General features: G+C 44.4%; 1 protein-coding gene across 1 annotated transcript in view; it reads left to right on the top strand.

The window, feature by feature from the left end:
- Nucleotides 1-19,811, top strand: part of MPHOSPH8 (M-phase phosphoprotein 8) — a gene marked incomplete at its 3' end in the record, with an annotated part of 1,147,086 nt that overhangs the window by 125,112 nt on the left and 1,002,163 nt on the right.

Genomic DNA, 19,811 nt, shown 5'->3' with positions numbered 1-19,811 from the left:
ACTTTGTTTGATGTAGATAGGTAGTTTGTTCCAGAGTATGGGAAGTCTTTGGGACAGGAATCTTATTCCTCCAGCATGTTCCGTTTATTGAGGTGACAAGGTTTAGGTCCCCAGAGTGTGTAGCTTGGAGGGACTGGGATTTCTGTAAGTGGAGCATGTCCACTAGCTCTGGGTTTGACATAGCTTTGTATGTTAGGCAGAGATCGCCTCTTAGGCGATATGCAACGGAGGAAAGCTGGAGTTTTTTGAGACTGTCTGTGTATGGCATCTGTTTGAGGCTGGTAATCCTCTTTGTGAGGTATTTCTGCAGCCTTTCCAGTTGTTGTAGAGGTCTTGTGAGGTACACACCAAAGGGGGTGTTGTACTCTATAATAGGTCTGAGTGACGAGTATAGGGGAATAATGACCTCTTTTTTTGTGAATGAGAAACCTTTTGCGATGCGGTGTGCCACATAGGATTTCCTGACTACTGTGGCGATGTGATTATCAAAGGAGTGACTACTGTCCGCCTATGTCCCATGGTCTCTTATCATTCTTTCGGTGTTAAGTAGACTACCGCCTATGTGGCAGTTCATGGGTACAGAGATTTTACCAAAGGGGATGACAATGCACTTTTTGACATTGAGCTTGAGGCCATAGCTTTGACACCAGGCATATGTCTTAGTGAGGCCCTTTTGAAGGATGTCCACATCGTTTGGAGTTTGGATTATGGTCCAAGTGTTCAGTCATCTGCGAACTTCGTTAGCCAAAGACCTTCAGTGTTAGCCTGTACTTCACAGAAGTAGATACCAAACAGGAGAGGACCCAGGACTGAACCCTGTGGTACTGTACTTGTCACTGGTTTGTAGTTGGATTTGGAGTCTGCTACTTTCACAGTGTGGGTTCTGTCAGTGAGCCAGCTGGCAACCAATCTTGTGACATAAGGATTTATACCTAGTTTAGTGAGTTTATCTATAATTCCAGAGTGTGGGATGGTGGCAAGCCTTGGCGAGATCTAGATAGGCTGTGTGAACCACCTTACCCTCGTCTACGGCTTTGTTGACTGCTTCAAATAAGTCTGTCAGGTTTAGAAGACATGATCTGCCTTTTACAAACCCGAACTGGGTGGCATCCAGAGTTTGGAGATTACCATTGTCTTTGTTTATAAGTTCCATGGTCTTGCAGACCAGGCTTGTCAGGCTAATGGGGCAGTAGTTCCCGGGGTCCGTGGTGGCTCCCCTTTTGTGGAGTGGGATAACTATTGCTGTGCGCCATTCAGTGGGCACAAAGCCTGAGGTGAGGTTGTGACTGAACATGGTACTTGAGTGGGGTGCCACTTTATTCTGTAGTTCGTGTAGAATGCAGCCTGGGATGTTGTCATGTCCCATGGATGCTTTGTTCTTGGCTTTGGAGGGTGTGGTATTTACTTGTGCAGCCGTGATTACAGGAACTTTGCATTCGTCTGATATAGGGATGGGCCCTTTAGAGGGTGAGAGGGGGGTAAAGTTAGCACTGAACCTATCTGCCAGGATGTTGGGAATATCAGTTGGTTCTGTATATTTAGTGCCGTTGTGCTGCAACTCCGAGCAGATATCCGTGTTACCGTTGAGATTCTTGACATAGCTATAGAATGCTTTGTGGTTGTCTTTAGAATCCGTGGAGATTTTTTTTTCGTAGCTAGCTTTGGAGGATCTTATAAGGGATCTCAGCTTCTTACGGAGGCTGACCAGGGAACTCCTCCACTCATGGCATTTTACTCTCTTTTGCAACAGTTTCTTTCTTTCTTGTGTTGTAGAGTTTGTTTATGGCAGGGGACCACCAGATTGGCTTCCTTTTTTTGGAGGATAGTGTCTTGGTTCTGTTTGAGATAGCACGATCCATGCACTCGTGTAAGTGATTATAGAGTACATCTGTGCAGGATTCAGCAGTCGTAACTGTATTGCCCATCTGCATGGGTGTCAGGAAGCTCACCTCTCACACCCATCACCATCCCCTTACTTTATCATTCTCACTCTGAAGTTGCTGCACCACAGAGAACGTGATCAGGTCAGGTAATATAAACCGATCTAACACCTGTTTTGCTCCTTCTCTGAAGTGTATTGATCTTAAACCAACTGCAAATGGCTAATATTCAAGTAAATACAATCTCACTAAAAAAGTGAGCAAGGACAATACAACCAAATGGGAACTTAAGCAAGTAGGAGTCAAACTCGGGAATCTTTGTAAGTTACTGCAAGTGGTCTTTTGTACAGTAACAATTCAGAACAGAACTCAGAGATGTGCATGCTGAAGATGAAATTCATACCATCATCTTTGGAACCAAGAAGAAAAGGACAGAAAGATAAATCTGACCCTTCTGCAAAAGCCTGAACAGCCTCTAAAAACTCTGAATATGAGGGCTTGAGACTGTCTCAACTAATCCTCTAAAAATGACCTCAACAGGAGAGCTCTTTCTGAGGGAGGACCAGTAAACTACAGAATATGTCTTAGAGACCATTGTCCAAAACCCACTTCCGTTGCAACATTTCTATAAATCGGGGCAAACTCTTGAAAAGGACCCCTCCAAACAAGGTCTCAGATCAGAGAGAAGACTTCTGCAGTTTGGACAACAAAGTTATCACCTTGAACAACTTAGCCAAGATCAAATGTGCAAAAACTGTAGGATGCACTCAAGTGCGAAGTAGGTATCTTCCTTTCCTGGAGTTTACAAGGCCTAGCATGAGATGATCAAAGACCATCTACAAGAAGCAGGCACCTATTTCTTCCTTGGGAGATCACTGACCAGGTTCTGGGTAGGTTGGTCAGAAAACACCTCCCAAAGAAATGCGCATCCAGGACCTTGTCCAAAGTTCCTTTTTAAAACGAGACAGTTGCATATGTATTCCATCCTGGTCAGATGAACACCTTAGCCTAAAGTGGTGCCTACAAATGAAGCCACAGACAGATCGTCACCATCCTCACTGAACCAAGGTGCATGGATGTCCTTCAGCCTATCCAGAAAGTTACTGAGTGGGCTGAAACTGACACAGGTGAGACAGCAGAGGGTCCTGAACCCCAACACCCCAAAAAGGTACACAGCCTCTTACCATAACTTTCCACATCAACAAATTCCTAGTCCACTGGCAAGAGTGTAAAATGCTGTTTATCTGGGACATCTGTCAGACCAAAGAAATGGAGCACGAGTCAGCACTGGGACAATTATTCAACTGTTCTGCCCACTCTGCAGAATGCATGTAGAGGGCATTCACATACATAAAAGGCAGAAGCAGATTCATGGTGTGCTACCTGGATGATATCCTTCATGATCATCTCTTTAAAACATAACATAAGGGTCCTCAAGTTTCTTCATCAGAAACTCTTCCTGGAGTTTCTGGGGAAAATATAAGGCCTTAAAGCTAATTCAGCACCCCTTCTTAAACTTGAGGGGATTTCAAAAAAGGAGGTGGGTGATCCTGAGGAGTGACTTGTGTGATGGGCTCATTGCTCTCATCCATCTCTGAGACAGAGTCCACAAGATCCTCCACCATCACAGCAGGCCAAATGCAAGATAGGCTCCAAGGCGTGACCCCCCCCCCCCAGTGCAGGATGGCTCAAGGAACCTTCCTCAAGCAAACCCAACTATGCTTGGAGTGCTATGCCTGGAGAATTTTTGATTCAAGTACCACAGCGACCAGCTGTGTCAAGGGGCTGAATGGTTGAAGAGAGGCTCCAGGTGATTGATCCAAGGGTAGGGTGGTGCAACAAACAAGTTATGACTCTCACAAATATGTCTGTAAGAGTAGGTCTATCCTTGGTAACCAAGCAGGTCTAAGGTTATATGCATTAGAACTACTTGACAAGCCAGCCATCTCAGCACACAGCCTGGCCTTGATGAACAGTAATTAATGGTAGGGTAGTTGAAATCGGCCATTATTAGGGAGTTGGGTTGTCCCTAATATTTTCCAGTGTATCAAGAAGGGAAGAGTGGGAATCCTGGGGCATGGTGAGGGATCTGTAGCAAGCTACAATTTGGATTTCGGTCTTGCCCAGAGTTAGTTGCACTTGGATAATCTCAGATGCATTATGCTGAGCATCTAGGTTGGAGGTGTGGATATCCTTAATGAGTATGGACACGCCTTCGCCTTTAGGGTTTCAGTCCAGGTTAGGTGGCCGAAAGGTGTGGTATGAATTATAGCCTGGTAATGCAGGGGTGCTCTCTGGAGCCTTGAACCAGGTCTCTGTCACTGCACAGATGTCGATGTTCTCCATTTTAAGGAGTGCCTCGAGTGAGTGCATTTTGAGGTTTCGAATTCTAACATTGAGTAGCGTTACCCTCAAGATTTTGCTTGCTTGTACCTGTTACGGTGGCAAATTTGTCATTTGAACCTTGCCTAAAAAAGGCAGTATAGGGGTGGCAAGAGCCTTAGCCAGTATCTGTAATCTCAAGGGTAACAGGTGCAGGCCATCTCTGGCAAAGCATCGTTGTCTGTCGATCATGTCATCCTAGGCAGACAGATACTGGATCCCCTTAGAATGACACCAGAAGCTTAGCCAATTGTTTGTTAATCATTTTGATCTTGTACTGTGGTATCATTCTGGGTAACAGCATGATGCTACTCAGGGCTAGGGTTATACTTGCCTGGGCTACAAGATCAGAGAGCTCCTCCATGTATCTTTTCATGTAGTCCAGGGTGGTACGTCTTCGGTCATTCACACCAACATGGACAATGACAGTGTCCTATTTGTATTTGTTGAGTGAACTGAGTGCGTGCATTATGTGGCAGATCCTGACGTGACGGGCAGCTGACAGTAACTTTCTCCTTGTTTAGCCTGATGAGTTGAACATCAGTGTGCCTGACTATAGAGTCACCTACGACTAGAGTGTTGGGTACTTTGTTATGCCTTATGGGCTGTGGTCGAGTGGCACACTGAGTTTGTGGGCTGTGTGTTATTTGGGTTGTGTTGGGGAGTGGAGGTTGCTTGTGTTTATGCTTTGGAGGTCTCTGTTGCTTGAGCATATTTTTATTGAGCACCTCTGCGAATGTAGGTGTGTGTGTTGTGTTTCTGTGTGTGTGCATTGGTTTAGGTTTTGAGGGACTATGTTATGAGTGTGGTGTGGTGCAAGTGTTTACCTTCCCCTCTTGACTGTCTAGTCCAGTCTTGGATGAAGAGAGCTTTGCTTCCAGTTTGGCTATATAAGTGCATCTCTCACAGGTTGTAGTGTTGGGTGGTAGGAGGAGAGGGTTGTCTGCGTACATGAGGCAATTGCTGCATTGCCCCAAGATGCCCAGATTCATCAGTTAGAAAGGAGAAAACACTGGGAGCTGACCCTTAGACATGCCTTGATAGGTGCTTATTTATTAAGTACAAAAAACTGTTTTCCTTTAGGCAAGTGAGGAAAGTTGAGTGCTATAGTAGTTTGTAGCTTTAATGCTTACAATGAGTTCTGAACAAGTGCTGAGTTCAAAGAAACAGATTTGAGTGCTAAAACTAAAAAAAAAACTGGCTATTTCTAAGGGAAAGTTTGAAGAGCAGACTTTATGGTGCCAGGAATAGTTTAACTCTAGCTAAGTGACGATGCGTAAAGTGTGTGTGTGTGTGTGTGTGTGTTGTGTGTGTGTGTGTATATGTATAAAATAGGTTCATAGGTTAGTACTAAGCTAACTGCCCTTGCGAGCCATTTCAAGCCTAGCCAATTATCCCTTGTGAAACTCAAACCCTGCACCTTGTGTTTGTAAGGCAAGCACTTTAACCATTAGGCCACCCTCCCAACCAATATATATAAATATATATATAAATATATATATATATATATATATATATATATATATATATATATATATATATATATATATATATATATATATATATATTTTTTTTTTTTTTAATGGTGCAGGGGAACCTTCTCCAAAAAAAGATTGCCTAGATTAGTGCTCACAAACAAAACTACATTCAGCAGGTCTGAATCAAGTTTATGCTACAGCAAACAAGGGGTACTATTTTCAGAAAGAAACAGTTCAAATAAGCAGGCACAATAAGCCTTTAACCAGAAATTCTCAGCTCAGAAGGGCAGAATCTAGCCTCTCCTCCCACAAGAGTGCAGACCACAAACCTTAATGTAAAATAACTGGCCTGAAGCCCAAGTGCTTAAACCAGAGCTAATACACTTTTTGAATAACGGACACTGAGACTTCAATAAGCAATTCCCAACTTAGAAGGATTTAAGCTACCTGTCCTTCTGTATATGTATGTGTATATATATATATATATATGTGTGTGTATATATGTGTATGTATATATATATATATATATATATATATATATATATATATATATATATATATATATACACACACACACACATAATATATATAATATATATATATATATCACAAACGTAATGGTGCGCGTGTCAACAGGGGTGCTCGGTTCATAAACACAACAGCAAAAAGTATACCAGCGCTCGACCCAACAAAGCTTCCAGCAGTGGAATGTCTAGTACAGGCAAAGAAATGAGTTCGGAGATGCTTTTAAATGAACTAAAATAGCTCTATATTTTTTTACTTGTTAAACCATCTCTCAGCAGTGGAACTAAAATGTCCTCAAATTACATTCAACACTGTTGGTTGGTTACGGTCATATATATGCACATACATGCATGTGTATTTATGTTAGCAGCAAACTCGATCTGAGGTAGTCTGGGGGAATTAGGTATTATGGGTTGGAGATGAGGAGCTTGAGCTTCAAATCCTAAGCTTGTAAAGCAATCAGTCTTTATCAAATTTGCATGCTCAGTTCTTCCCAAATGTGTCTCCTGGACCATTGCTATTTGTACTCTGCATTTCTTAATATAAATAAATATTTGTTCCTTTTTGTCTGTACCTGTGAGACCATGCACATTCCAAGATAATATGAAAAGTGTCACCATTATGACAGGAAGTCATTATTTCGACCTTTTATATATGACAGCTTTTTAAATGTCTATTTCCAGCTTTTGAGATGCATGCACCCACTAATGTTTGACTGGTTAATCATTTATACAGTTTTTTTCTTAACTCTGGAATCTAATTTTACAAGACTTTTTGTTTTAATGAAAACCCGCAAACAATGAAATAAACACCACTAAGACAACCCAATAACCTGTTGACTTATTACAAACACACATAACTGTGTACAGTTTTAAGTAATTAAGTGTAACCCTCCTAGTAGGGTTAAGTGGCCCAAATAGACAGCTGGAAACACAGGCCTCAGCCAAAAATTAAGGTTTTCCATGCTGAGACATATGTTATTTCCTGTGCTTTTACTTACACTAATTGGTGTCTGTTCTTTTTTATCTTTATTCCATTCCCAGATGTGAAAACATTGCTTTCAGAAAACATTAACTTTTAGCCTTGAAGAAACCTGTGTTCTTGCTTTTTATTGACAAATTATCAGTTTGTCTTCATGGAAACGCAAGAGGAAAAAATGTCCTCCACTGCAGGCTTCTAAAGACGAGCAGAAACGTTTACTGCTAAAGGAAAACTTTTTGTTATATTGAGTGTTCTCTTGTTTAGTTTCATCTGCTTAAAACTGGTATTAGATTGAGTAAAGGGTCCTAATCCAGACATTCACGTATGTTAAAGTAAGAGAAAAATGTATTGGCTTATATTATGATCTGTGTACTTTTGCACCTCATCTCCCATCTCAACCACCCAAGATTACAGCCTATTAACTTAAACATGCTTTTGCCACGCCTTTTTTCTCTTTTTTGCATTTTAATGCCTGCATTTTTTAATACTAAAAAAGAGGAAAGAAGGGATCTGTTTACTTTAATATTTTTTTTTTCACATGCAACAACAACTAAAAATGTTTGGTTGTAAACCATGCGTTTGATATTGTGAAAAGTTTCATAGAAATACTGTTGAACATAAATTATTTTAGTTACTATTTTCCTTCCTTTTTCCCTCTCCTCCCGTCAGTGTCACTCCGTACATTGATGACTTGAAGTGAGGCAAATGCCATTCAGTTCCCAACAAGTTTAACAAAGTCAACAAAAGTCTAGTCTTTCACTTTTTTTATACAGCCATATTTCACAAATACAGTTGATGCTTTGGAGTCTGACATTTATTCGCTAAGTTCCATGTTGCTGGCTTTCCTCATATTCCTCCAGATTGCTGGCTCAATTTTAAGGTACTCCTGATTTCTTCTAATCATCCCCTTTCCTTTTCTTCATCTCTTGTGTTGAAACAGTGGAAAAAGCTTCACTGGCAAAGTCTCTCTCTGTTTACTTTATTATCAAGAGTGAGAAGCATAGTCGCCTTCTGCTTGATGGCTCACTTTTACTTTTGTATTTCTTCCTTAGCCTTATCTGCCTCAAAAAATGACTGATCTTCCAGGAAAAATATTCAGAAGACAGCTGGGTGTATAACATCTTGAATCTCGCACCTGCCTCTCGACATTCCCTGATTGCTGGAATAATTTTTCTCTTCTGCCTTGTGAGCAGTGAATAATAATTTCCCACAAACAAACAGTCTCCAACTTTTAATGCTTTGCCCTTTTGCCACAGTTTTGTCAGGATTAACTCTTTCTGCTGGTAGGTGTGTATCTTTACTAAGACAGGTCTTCGCTGCTTTCTCATGGTTAGATTTGGAGCATACACTTGGTGTGCTAAATTAACAGCTCCTGCTGTGGAATAAGTCTAGTTCCTTGTTTGTGCATTCTTTAAATTAATGCAGTCTTTTCCGTCTAGTTTATCTGGTACAGCAGAAACCCTCAGATTTTCATTGCATGCTTTGTCCTCCACCTACTGTTCTACCATATTTTGAAACATCTCTTCTTAAACAGTTTCATACTTGGATGGTATTTTCATCATTTTGACCTCTGATTTTTGTGGTTTTATCAGCTTATTTGACCATCTGATCTGAAGTAGTTAACGTCATTTGATCAGCAACCTGTGGGTTATGGATCCGACACAGATCCGAGCCGGCAGCATACCAAGCAAAAAGGTCTGAGCTCCAAGCTCCTCCCCCTTACCCATACTACACTGCAACCTCCTTCCAATCCCCAGATCTCGTTTGCCGCGGCTTTGCCAAGCACTGGATTCTTAGAGCTCCAGGCAAGTGTAGCAATTTTTTTACTTCAAACTTCTCTTTTAGTCTACTTTTTTTTGTTTGTGTGCATTTTAGTACCTTTCTTTGGGTGTTCTTTCTTCTAGCCTTTATTTCCCACTTCATCTTTGGTAGTTATTCATCCCTTAGTAGACCCCCATTTTTCCCTTTTTCAGGTGTGCGTGTGTGGCTCTGTGTGTGTCTCTAGTATGGCTGAAAGTCATAAAGTGACTTTTTCCAAGTGCTCCGAGTGTGGCCATAAGCTGTTGCCAGCAGATGGTCACACTCAGTGCGTGATTTGTTTGGGGGTTCAGCAACTTTCTTCGGGCTGCCAGATTTGTGTGGCCTTCAATCCCCAAGCCTTATGGGATAGGAGGAACAAACTGATTCTGGTGGGTCTTCTACCCAGGGAATCAGCTTCATTTGAAGTAGTTAACTTCATTTGATCAGCAACCTGTGGGTTACGGATCCGACACAGATCCAAGCCGGCAGCATACCAAGCAAAAAGATCTGAGCTCCTCCCCCTTACCCATACTACACTGCAACCTCCTTTCAGTCCTCGGATCTCGTTTGCCGCGGCTTTGTCAAGCATGGGATTCTTAGAGCTCCAGGCAAGTGTAGCAATTTTTTTTTTACTCAAACTTCTGTTTTAGTGTACTTTTTTGTGTGTGCATGTATTTTAGTACCTTTCTTCGGGTGTTCTTTCTTCTAGCCTTTATTTCCCCCTTCACCTTTGGTAGTTATTCATCCCTTAGTAGGCTTCTATTTTTCCCTCTTTCAGGTGTGCGTGTGTGGCTCTTTGTGTCTCTCTAGTATGGCTGAAAGTCATAGTGCTCCGAGTGTGGCCATAAGCTGTCGCCAGCGGATGGTCACACTCAGTGTGTGATTTGTTTTGGGGTTCAGCACCTTTCTTCGGGCTGCCAGATTTGTGCGGCCTTCAGCCTCCGAGCCCTAAGGGATAGGAGGAACAAGCTGATTCTGGCGGGTCTTCTACCTGCGGAATCAGCTTCTTTTCCTTCCCTCTCTGTAGCGACAGCCGCGGCTGCCCAGCCAACCGGCCCTCTTCCCCTGTCTGGAATTCACCCTCCCACCTTGTCTCAGGGAGAATGAGAGGCCAAGAAGAATAGAAAGAGAGAAAAAGAGAGCGAGAGAAGCTGCAAGTGGCAGGCCGAGTTGGACCCTTTGGCCCTCGTTAAGGTGGTCTCTTCTCCATTAAGAGTGTCCAAGCCTTCCTCCCCACAGCTCTGTTCGCCACGTTTCTCCCCGGAACCGGAGGAGGAGACCTGACCAGCCTTGAGGTCGTTCTCCCGTCAGCGGCTTCCTCCAGGTCTTCTCGCAGCATTTCGGAGGCAGATATGGACCGGATGATGCGTTGATTCTTGGAAACTCAGTTGCAGATGGGAGTGTTGCTGCCCCCCCTCCCCCGGGTTCTGAGTTCGGCTCCACTGTTAGCCCCGATAGCTCTTTCTCTGATCCACCACCGGATTTCGGAGGGGGTCGGCGCCGATGGTTATTACTACCTTGACGCCGGCCATGCCCTCGAGCTTATCTGATCCGCTTTCGGATCCGAGCTCTCTGAGCCAAGAGCTGGGCATTGGATCCGGGGGGGTGAGTGTGTCTTCGGCTCCTTTGTGGTCGGAGCACACCATCCTCTCTGGTCTGACCACTTCGGCTCTGGCACCGATCCTCTCTGATCCGAGAGCTCCGGCCACCTGTCTTAGAGAGGCCGGTTCCCCTTTGGCGTTCATGGTGGAGAGGGTTCTCTCTGGAGGATTGAGACCCCCTCACTCTTTCCTCAGGGTCTGCCCCTGCTCCCTCGCAGCTTTGTTTGTCCTCCATCATTCAGTCCCCACAGGGACAGCCTGTGTCATTGACGCCCCAGCCAGTTCCCGTGGAGGAACATGAGTCTGTTGTTGAGCCCCCCCCCCCCGGACAGTCCCCCAGAGGAGGTCCCTCACAAACGGCTGTGCAAAAGGAGGCACTTGGACTCCCCTGAGGCCCTCACTGAGGATGCTGATTTTGGAGGAAGGGGAGGGTTCCCCCAAATCACCCCCTGACGACATCTCCGTTGGAGACATTATGGAAATACTCCGCCAAAGGGGGGGGTCCACCCCCAAACCCTCCTCGGACGAGTCTGTATTCCTGGAGGTGTTCGACACCTCTTGGGGGTCTCCCCCCCCACCCCCCAGCTGACCCCCTGGTCGACCTGATTACCACCAGGGCGTAGAAGGAGCCGGACATTGTAGAGCCGATACCTAGAAGGCCCGATAAGGTTCTTACTCCCTCTGCCGACAGAGCTTTGTGGACCAAGGGTTCCCCGGTTGATGCCATGGTGGTGGCGGCGGCCGCCACCAAAAAGGAACTCTCCCAGGAAAGTTCTTCGGTCCATCTCCCTGATAAGGAGTCTCGGGCAATGGACCACATTGGAAAGCGGACTTTTGCTTCAGCTACCTTCTCTATAAGGGAGCTGAATTACTTGGCCCATGTAATAAGACTGCAGCGGGACCTGGTCAAAGAGTATGCTGTGTGTCCCCCAGAGTCCATGTCGGCCGAGGATAAATGGACTTTCTCGGCTCGTACGGCCACTCTCAAGTCAGTGTATAATTCTTCTATGCGGCTACTTTCCCATGCCACCGAGGGAGCTGCTAGAGCTAGCGGGTCTGGTATCGCCTTAAGGCGTCATGCCTGGCTTCGACTTTGAGATTTCTCGGAACCCTTCAAGGCGTCCTTCCCGAATGCACCCTTTGACGGGTCGACCCTTTTCGGGAAGACCATCCTCGAGACGCTGGTCCAAGGCGAGAAAGACGGGAAAACGCTGTCAGCCATCTGAATACGCTTCTCTACCCCTCAAAGGTTCTTCTCTAGGAACCAGCGAGGGCAGAAGAAGATGTGGTTCTGGAAAAATCAGCAGGCCCGGAAAGCTCATGACTCCTTCTCCCCAGAGGCAGAGGGGGACAGGGTGGACGCTGGCCCAGAGGCAGAGGGGGGCCGAAGAACTTTGGGTCACAGGAACCCTTTACTGACCTGCGCAGCAGCCCTGAGGGGTTGCCCAACTGCTCCTCTCTCTGGAGGCAGTCGGGGGGTGTTTTTTGAGTCACCTGGCTCAATGGGAGTCCATCACAACAGATCGCTGGGTGCTTCAGATAATATCCAGAGGCTATTCAATCCCCTTCATAAACAAGCCTCCTTACTCAAGGCGCCTCTCCGATGTCCCACCCTCTCCAAGGGAGGCCGCGGCTTTGGAAATAAAAAAGCTGTTATAAAAAAAGAGCCATCCAGCATGTGACCCCAGACCAGTCCAGATCAGGCATCTACCCCAGGTTCTTTCTGGTGCCAAAAAAGACTGGGGACTTGAGGCCGATTCTCGACCTGTCAACAATGAACTTTTTCGTTGCCAAGGAGAAATTCTGGATGGTCACGATACATTCCATCCTGCCCCTCTTGCAGGAGGAGGACTGGATGTGCTCTTAGTCCTCAAGGATACGTACTATCATATTCTCATGGACAGATGGTCCAGGAGATTTCTCCGCTTTTGGCTAGGGGCCAGTCATTACCAGTTCAGGGTCCTACCCTTCGGTCTCACCACAGCCCCCAGGGTGTTCACCAAGGTCATGGCAGTTGTAGCGGCCTCCCTGAGGCTCCAGGGCATACAGGTCTTCTCGTACCTAGACGACTGGCTCCTCACCACCCCCACCAGACATCTACTTTCTCTAGCCAGGGATTTCTTTCTCTGTATGTCACCCCGGTTGGGGATAACCATAAATTTCAAGAAGTCTTTTTCCTCCAGCATGTTCAAGTGTTAGACTTCATATGGGCCAGGATAGATACCCTTCAGGCCAGGGCCTTCCTAACATCAGACAGACTTCACAGCATGACTCTGTATGTGCTAACCCTCTTTCGGTCCCCTGCTCCCCCAGCAGAATTAGTCTTGAGAGCTTTGGGGTCCATGGCGGCAGCGATCAGTCTTGATTCCTTACGCTCGTCTGCACATGAGGGTTCTACAGTGGACGTTGCAAGTCCAGTGGTCTATTCTACATCACCCCCTAGACTTCCCGATTCCTCTTAGCAGGGTTTGCAGGAACTCCCTCATGTGGTGGCTTCAATCCCGAGCTCTTCGGGAAGGACGACCTTTTATGTCACCACCCCAGGCCACAGTGACCACGGACGCTTCCCGCCTAGGGTGGGGGGGACATTGTGCGGGCAGGACTGTCCAAGGCACTTGGACTCAGACTGAGACCGTACTGCATATACATGTCCTGGAGAGGAGGGCGGTCCTTTTGGCGTTGCAGGCCCTTCATGCCTCTCTTCTTCCGGGGACTATTGTTATCCATTCGGACAATACATCAGTGGTCTGGTATATCAACAAACAGGGGCGAACCAGATCTTACCCCCTTTGCCAAGAAGCCATGAGAGTTTGGGAATGGGAGATCTCCACCAACCGCTTCCTGTTGCCAACATACTGGCGGACAAATTGAGTAGAACTATCCTCTCTCCTTACGAGTGGTCTCTGAATCCCTGTGTAGCGGAACAGATCTTCCTCAAGTGAGGTCAGCCTTGCTCCGATCTCTTCGCATCGCCTTCCAACGCAAAGTGCAGCGAGTTTTTCGCTCTAATTCCTCCTTTGGAAGAAGCCCCCAGAGACGCTCTAGTCCATGCTTGGCCGCCGGTCTTCTTTATGCGTATCCTCCTCTTCCGTTTATGACAAAATTTCTGCAGAAAGCTCGCCAGTTGGGGAGCAAGATTTTCCTCTTAGCCCCATTCATGCCTCGTCAAGTCTGGTTCCCTTGCCTGCGGTCTCATCTCATAGCTCCACTCTGGATCTTGGATCCCATTCTGGATCTGATTTCTCATCCCTCGGGAATGGCTCCTCCGAACCTGAACGGTCTCAAGCTCTCAGCTTGGCTGATCCAGTTCCCCTAGTTGCCAGGACTCATGGTATCTCTTCCCGAGTCAAGTCTATCCTGGTGGCGGCACATAAACCCTCTACCAGGAAGATTTACAGTAGCAAATGGAAACGTTTTTTCAATTTGGGCTTCACAAAAGAACTTGGATCCTTTCACCGCTCCTATTTCAGCGGTACTGGAATATTTTTCAGCAAGGGGCCAGCTCATCTACTGTGAAGGTCCAGCTGGCTGCCATTTCTCATTTTCATATTGGGGGCAACTTTGTTTCCCTCGCTGCTGCCAGAATTTCTAAGACCTTTCTAAAAGGCACTTTTCTTTTGAGACCCCGTTAGAAATTCATCCCCGCAGAGGGATCTGACCTTAGTTCTTCAGGTGTTAATTGTGCCTCCCTTTGAACCCGCAGCTTCTGTGGATCCGAAGTATTTGTCATGGAAGACTGCTTTTTTGGTAGCAATTACTTCAGCCAGGAGAGTGTCGGAGCTTCAGGCTCTGTATCAAACCTCCATACCTGGTGTTTCATAAGGATAGGGTATCTCTCAGGACTAATCCCTCCTTTCTCCCTAAAGTTGCTTCTAAGACTAATATTAATCAGTCCGTTAATTTGCCTGTCTTTTTCCCTAATTTCCAGAACAAAGGAGAATATACACTTCATTTGCTGGATGTTCACAGACAGTTACATTTTTTTATTTGCACAGGACGACTGTCTTTCGTAAATCTGATCAACTTTTTTCTCCTTTGCTAAGCCTTTTTTTAAGGAAACCAGTTTCAAAGGTCACTTTCGCCAGGTGGATTTCGAGTTGTATCTTACAAGCATACAGAGAGTCTGGCTTGCCAGAACCAATGGGAGTTCATGCTCATTCTACACATTCTATGGCAATGTCTGCTGCATTCTGGTCTAGAGTTTCCCTGGATGTCATTTGCTCAGCGGCTACCTGGGCGTCCTTTCTCACACCTTTATCTCTCATTATAAATGGATTTGGTGTCTAGAGGAAGGGCTGCCTTTGGCTCTGCAGTGCTCCGGAATATCCTTTTTTAAGGGCCTCCCAAGATTCGGGTAGCTGGGGGCTCTGTCCCACAAGTTGCTGATCAAATGAAGTTAACTACTTCAGATAAAGAAGTTATGTACTTACTCACCATAATGTTCCATCTGAGTAGGTAAACTTCATTTGCAGCAACCGTCCCTCCCTCCTTCCCCCTGACCTTCATGGTTAGCTGAGCTCGAGGTTCGGACTTATGAGCTTTACTTTGTCCTTGAGTCAGGTGTCTCAGGTTGTTAGTTTGTTTTGTTATTATGTACAGGTGGCAAATGTGATCTGAGGATTAGAAGGAGGTTGCAGTGTAGTATGGGTAAGGGGGAGGAGCTTGGAGCTCGGATCTTTTTGCTTGGTATGCTGCCGGCTCGGATCCGTGTCAGATCTGTAACCCACAGGTTGCTGACAAATGAAGTTTACCTACTCAGATGGAACGTTATGGTGAGTACATAACTTCTTTTTTAAAGCATTTTCCATTTTTTCCAGTGTTTTGTTACTTGAGTTGATGTATGCCTTCAGTGTTTTCTTTATTGTAATCAGCTCTGAGCACATGTAACTTTTTTTTTTTCCTCTGGATTACTGGAAGGCCATGTCTTACACCACAGCTGGAGCTTGAACTGCTTTTTGCTGAACAGTTGTAGGAATCTTCCCAGTCATTGTTTTCTCTTAATCTTTTCTAGTTGGTTTTCCTTTAGGTTCTCTTAGTTTGCTCTTCGCTGGCATCCAGGCAGTTTACATACTAAACAGCAATGGAATTTACCAACAGTGACAGAGTTCCTGACCATAATCTTTCATTCTCTTTTTTTTTTTTCACACTGGGAGAGCTGAAGTTAAGCTGTTAATCTGTGTACATCCATCATCTTGCTATTGTGATCTTGACAAGTCCCTTCATTTACCATAGCTCCTTATCAGAGCTGACAGCTTGAGTGATTATTGCAGAACACATCATGCATTCTGTACAGGGGGATCGCTTTTACTCTGGAAGTAGTGGTGATGTACTGGATGTCCATAATGGTAGTGGTGTCCATTTCAAAGAAGAAAAACTGTATTGCATTCTTGTTGTAGTGAAGGCCAGGTTTGTCCTTGAGCATTTGGAGTTACCCTAAAAATGCAGTAGTGCCCTTAAGTCATAAGGGTTTACTTCAGACAAGCCCTCCTGTCCCATTAGGAAATGTTCTTTCTAAATTTTGCTAATTTCCTAAAAATTGAGGAAGATTGACAGTGGGCTCAATTTCTTTCCAGTGAGAGGATCAGATATTTGCACCTTTCTTTCTTTTGCTTGCCTTCTGACAAATGCCAGATTACAGAATTCCTGACTTGTCCTGATTTTGCTTTGTTCAGCTCTTGTGCACCTTATCCAGTAGTGGGTCTTTCCTGTCTGCCTCCCCTGGAAAAGGCATCATTGATTGGGCCTGTCTCTTTCAGTATGTTTATCCCTTTTGACCTTTTACAGCTAGTATTGACATTTTTGTGATGGCTGATTAAAAACATTCTACCTGCTTGAATTAGTGTTGGGAAGTCTCTCCGTTCAGGATGAATACCACAGTCTGATTTCCTCTTCTTTGTCTTTTGTCAGGGTTGATTCATTTACTTTTTGGCATCTTGTTGATCTGGTCTTGAGCTACTGTAGTGTGAAAGGACATTCCTTGACCTTGTCTACCTTCTATTTGTCACATGGATATTTAATCCACCCAAAGTTAACTAAAATTATCCAAAATGTGAGTTTCGCCTTTTGACTTCCTTTTATAACTTCATCCTCTCATATGATATGAAAGCTGTGGTTTAGACACTTAATTTTTCCATTTTTCTTCCGTCATGTATACCTCTTCTGAAGTGCTTATGTCCCCCCCCCCTTGAAGGCTCTCTTTCTAGTCATGGCAGCTTCTGCTAGAAAACTGTTGGAACTCCATGTTATGCCTAAGAAGTAATGTCTGGTATTTCTTGAGATCTTCCTGAGAACTGATATTATGTTTTCTTCCTATGGTGATTTGTGAGAATTCCTTGAAACCAATCCAGTCATCTTTAAGTCCGCCCCCACAGGTATCAATAAGATGAGTATTTGTCCCATACTATTGTCTGCCTGCAGCCCTGCTGTTCTCTATTGTAATTTAGTTAGGGATGTAGACCTTATCAGTTATGTTATCTCTGTAGACCTGGTCATATTTCTTTTGCTGCAGACAGGTTGGAGAAGTTATTGGCTAGTATGCCGAGTGGCTTCTTGATACTTTTAAAGTGCATTTGACTTGAGTATTTGCCATACCTCTCAACGTCTTAGCAAAAGAAATCTAGACAAAACCAAAAAGAAATGGGGGACAAAAGCCCAAAGATAGGGACATATTTTAAATTTTGCTGTTATAAATTTAGGATGCTGCTCGAATAAAAGGTGTTGTGTAGGCATGCATTTTCTGAAGGATATAAAGACTAAAAGTCAAATGTCTGTCAGTGTGACTTTAATTCTCAATGATTTGCTAGAAAACCACAAATTTTTATGAGGAACAGACCAAAATATATATATATATATATATATATATTTGTGTGTGTGTGTATATATATATATATATATATATATATATATATATATATATATATATTTGTGTATATATATATATATATAATGAAGCGAAAATTTGGACAGTTGAGAGGTATGTATTTGCTACCACTGTCACGTTCTCCTATTGACAATTACTCTTTCTGCCTACATCGGCACTTATGTTCCTGCCGCCGCCTTCCCTTCTTTTTCTTTTGGTTTTCCCGGTTAGGGGTCGCCACAGCGGATCACCTGTCCGCTCATGATTGGCAGTGGAGTTTTACGGTGTCGAGTTGCCAGCCTGGCACCCAGCCTTCCACAGAAGGCACACACATGCACGCAATCACACCTAGGGCCAGTTTAGTGTGTCCACTCCACCTATAGCATGTCTTTGGGATGTGGGAGGAAACCGGAACACCCGGAGGAAGCCCACACGGCCACAGGGAGGACATGCAGACTCCGCACAGAAGGCACCCCAGCCGAAGATCGAACTGGAGAACCTCTTGCTGTGAGGTGGCAATGCTAACCGCTGCACCACTGTGGCCGCTCTGCTGTTCCTGCCTACACCTTTTAAAAAGCTTTATAGATTGCATTCTAAGCTCAGCATCATAATAAGCAGTTTCCGGGCTTCTTGTTTTCCTTTTTCATTCAGGATAAATTACTTTGGAATCTCTTCAGTTGGCGTGACTCACTTCAGAAGTGCTCTGGAATTAGGACAATACTTGAATAAAGAAACTTATTATAGCCATACATATTAAAGCAATACATCGCTGGTTATTTCTTGGTCTGTTACCTTGAGCATAGTTGAACATCTGGACTTTAGACCTATGCATTTTAAATTGGCTGTAGCTGATGTGTATGGTATAATAGTAACAGAATTGTCTTGTGATATTATGCTGCGGTAATCCTCCCCATCCAGATTTTATTTTGTAAAGGGTATGTTTCACTTTGGAGTAAATAAGTGGAAACAACACCACTTAATGTGGGTGTGAGACTTGTTGGTATGGGCAGTAAGATTGATAAATTCCATCACTGTTGGACAGATTTTATGTGCTTTTTTTCTTCCTCAGCCTGCTGACCACCAAATACCTTTCTGTTGGACCTGTACCCATTCATTCCATAGGAGTGAGGAGTTTACCATAGGTGTGAGCCATCCAGAGAGGGACATCTTTTACATCTGGTTGTTTAGTACTCTCACCAGCATACTGGCATTGATAATTTTTTTTGAATGGCCTTAGACCCTCCTTTTGGGTGCCAATTTGGGCACCTACATCATTACAGGGACTGCCAGTGCCCATCTGTCATTTTGTATGTCCTTCACAGAGCAGCCAGGGGACACCGTCACCAGCTTGGGTAGTCATTCAGTCGTCATTCTAGCACCAGCCCCCCCCCCCCCCCACCACCCTTATGACTCCACCCTTGCTCTCTGGTAGTGATTTCTTTTCGGAGTAGCAGTGTTGAATAGACACCCCCCTCCCCCTGGAGGGTATGAGTAGCCTTTCAGTCTGAGCTGTTTGTCATTGTTGGGGTTGTATTGCTCTATGTCACAGGTGCAAGCTTTAGACAAGGTTTTATATTGAGTTTTGAGCAAGAGATCCTATTTGCTGGAGAGCTGTGATGCTTCTCATAATTGTTTGTGGGTATATCAGTACTATATTTTTACTGGAAAAATAGCTGCTGCCGCAGGAGTTATTTGTACCTGTATGTTAAGTGCAGGTAGCCTCTTCTTTCATTTACAGTAGAGAGTCGATTATTTGAAATGTCAGTTGTCCGAACCAGCCTTCCAAAGTTTTCTGGTAGGAAGACTCATAAAGTCCGACTATGTAAACATTATATGTGTTCACGTGAGCATATTTTTTGAGCTTGTAGCCAGCTTGTGTGTGAAAAATATTCTTTATTATCCACTGGAATCACTGAATGATTGAAAGGTGTACTCATGAGTTGGAAAAAAAAAAAAGATTTTTGAAGTTTTTTATCTGGTTCAATTATATGTTTGATTATCCAAACTACCTTAGGCCCCAATTAGTTCAGAAAATCGACTCTCTACTGTATTTTTATTTATTTATCCTTTGACTGGGTTAGACCCTCTAGGCCAGTGGCTACATTTCAGGAGAGACCCAAGGTCATATTCATACTGATTAGGGGAAATTTGGCCAGTTCACTGAACAAATTCCCCACTATTTTTGATAAGAGTCATGGCATCTTTTACATCCACTGGAGTTAGCAAGTGCCTCAGCTGAAGAATAGCAGCACACCAGTATGTTGCGTGCAGTATTTTTAGTGGAAAATGTAACCCAAACACCTGC

Source organism: Protopterus annectens, chromosome 5.part1 (assembly GCF_019279795.1).
Source record: "Protopterus annectens isolate FY-2018-M chromosome 5.part1, PAN1.0, whole genome shotgun sequence".
Lineage (NCBI taxonomy): Eukaryota > Metazoa > Chordata > Ceratodontiformes > Protopteridae > Protopterus > Protopterus annectens.
This window is presented reverse-complemented; position numbering and strand designations above follow the sequence as displayed.